Source organism: Triticum aestivum, chromosome 7D (genome assembly GCF_018294505.1).
Source record: "Triticum aestivum cultivar Chinese Spring chromosome 7D, IWGSC CS RefSeq v2.1, whole genome shotgun sequence".
Classification (NCBI taxonomy): Eukaryota; Viridiplantae; Streptophyta; class Magnoliopsida; order Poales; family Poaceae; genus Triticum; species Triticum aestivum.
This window is the reverse complement of record NC_057814.1, coordinates 217,154,670-217,157,463: the sequence shown is the minus strand read 5'-3', so window position 1 is coordinate 217,157,463 and position 2,794 is coordinate 217,154,670.

The following is a 2,794-nucleotide window of genomic DNA, read 5'->3' as shown; positions in this document are numbered from 1 at the left end:
AGCGGTACTGCCGCTATGGCCGCGGTACTACCGCAGGGAGAAAACCAGAACTGCCATAACTTCTTCATATGAGCTCCGAATTGAGCAAACTCAAGCTTGTTGGATACAAGACGATGAGTAGCATCAAAACAGCGATAGAGGAGTGAAACCTCCAACCGAGAAGAACCGGCATAACCTCCAACATCGAAAACATCATAGAAGATGCGAGTGAACTCCGTTTTCGATGAACTCGAGCTTGTCATCAAGATGACCATAAGCTCCAAAACTCACAAAGAGAAGAACCAAACAAGAACCAACAAAGATGATGCAAGGATGCAATGGTTTGAGCTCTCTATGAACGATACGATCAAGCTACTCATCGAGAGCCCCCCTTGATAGTACGGCAATCGATCCTATAACCCGGTCTCCCAACTACCATCATGAGACCGGTAAAATAGAAAACCTATCAAGAGCAAACCTTTGCCTTGCACATGGTCCACTTGAGCTAGATGATGACGATCTTGACTCCCTCAAGTTGGACCACCTTTCTTGGTTGTGTTGGCTCGATGAAGACTAGTTGATTGCTCCCCCATACTCCACTATGGGTGAGCCACTCTTCCGCACATCTTCACCAGTCCATTGTCACCACAATGGACGGCAAGCTTCAAGCATTTGATCTCGTCATGATGCTTCACTTGAACTTGCACACCGCAACATCTTCACAAGTCCATTGTCGCCACAATGGACGGCAAGCTTCAAGCATTTGATCTCTTCATGATGCTTCACTTGAACTTGCACACCGCAACCTAACCCCACAAAGAACTCTCACGAAGATCATGGGTTAGTACACAAAGCGTAATTGACAATGCTTACCACACCATGGGATCGCTTGATCCCTCTCGGTACATCTTGTGCGCTTTGTGTGTTGATCAACTTGATTCACTCTTGACTTAGTCTTGATCAACCTTGACTCTTTCCAACTCTCTTCATTTGGATGATGTCTTGAAGGTAAACATGAATGATCACACAATCTTCTTCTTCAAGACATGCTTGCAATAAGCTCTACTCTCATATGACCAATCTTTGGATAATTCCTTAATAACACCTTGGTCACCACATAAACTCCTTGAAACCAACACATGGACTTCAAGAAAAGCCTATGGACAAATCCTTCAAATATAACTCAAGGCAACCATTAGTCCATAGATATTGTCATCAATTACCAAAACCAAACATGGGGGCACCGCATGTTCTTTCAGCAGCGGGGCGGCGGCGGATCTCGCCGGGCGGCGGGGCGGCGGCGCTCGGTGGCCGGAGGACGGGACAACGGCACTGGATCGGCGAGGCGCCCCGGCGGGGCGCGACTGGGCGCGGGCCGGCGGGCCCAGATGCGGCCCGGAGCGGGCCGGCTGCGGGCTCCCGCGGGCCGCGGTGGAGGAGGGCGCGGGGAGGACGGCGCGCTCCACTTGGCGGCACGGGGTTGGCTGAGGGAGGCGGTGGCGCTGAGGTGGCGGGCCGCGATTGGCCGGAGTGAGGCGGCTGGCGGCGGTGGACATGTCCGGTGGCGGGGATGAAATGTCCGGCGGCGCGGAGGGGAATTGATCTAGGGGTTTGCCTGAAAATTCGGGGGAGGGGACTAATTTATAGGTAGAGGGAGCTAGGAGAGTCCAAATGAGGTGCGGTTTTCGCCCACACGATCGTGATCGAACGGCGGAGAGCATGGAGGGGGTTTTGCTGGGTTAGTGGGCTGATTTGGAGGGGTGTTGGGCTGCAAGACAAAAGGGGTTTCGGGCTACGCGGTTAACCATTGGGGCATCAAACGACCTCCAAATGGAACGAAATTTGACGGGCGGTCTACCGGTGATATACCAAGGCCACTCGGCAAATCTCGGCCCATTCCGAGAGTGTTTTTCTCCCGCTCACGAAACAAGGTGTGAGAGGGGCGACGGGCGCGTGTGGGAGTGTCGGATCGCGAAACGGACAACACGGAAAAAGACCGGATGCAAGTTTTGAAAACATGAGGATGCAATGCAGATGATGACATGGCAAGATGCAACACGCAAGCAAATGACATGGCAAAGACGATGAATAAACGGAAGACACCTGGCGCATCGGATCCGGGGCGTTACACGAGGGCTCTCTTCTGGAGGGCCTCAGACCTTGCCAACATCACGAGGGAGGCGCTCAGGCACCATCTGGAGGCGTGCTTCGCGACACAACTCCCTCAGGAGGACACATGGCGAGGAGTGCCCAACGCTCAGGAGTTCATTACCAAGACCACTCAGGAACTGCAGGATGCGAGGGCCATGCGCGGCGATCGCCGCTCACCTGGCGCAGCCCCCCATCCAGGCGAGGGTGCCGGGCTGCGCGTCTGCATCGATGTCCCAGGGCTCAACAGGGCCGCGTCTCAGGAGCTCTTCTAGCCTTCGCGCGTGGGACACTGCGAGGGTCCACCACACAGCTACGTTCACATGCCCTTCGGCCAGCCGAGCGTGGTATCCGCCTACCAACGCCACTTGCGGCGCATCTTGGCGGCTCAGGAGGCCAGGCACCACGCAGTCCTGGCAGAGATGGAGACGGTCCTCAAGGAACCGCCTGGACCCCCAGAGCCTCCCGAGGCTTAGGGCCCCGGCGGCTCATGAGGAGTAACCCCTTCGCTGCGCACCTTCAGCTGCCCCAACATCCCTTCATCGACAGAATCAGGTGAAATTTTCCAAGTTTATTTAGCTGGGAGCGCCCTCAGGGCTGCATCGTTCCCAGGCCGCGTGGGTCCGTCCCTGTGGCATGTATCCCTTTTTACGTCTTTAGCTTACCT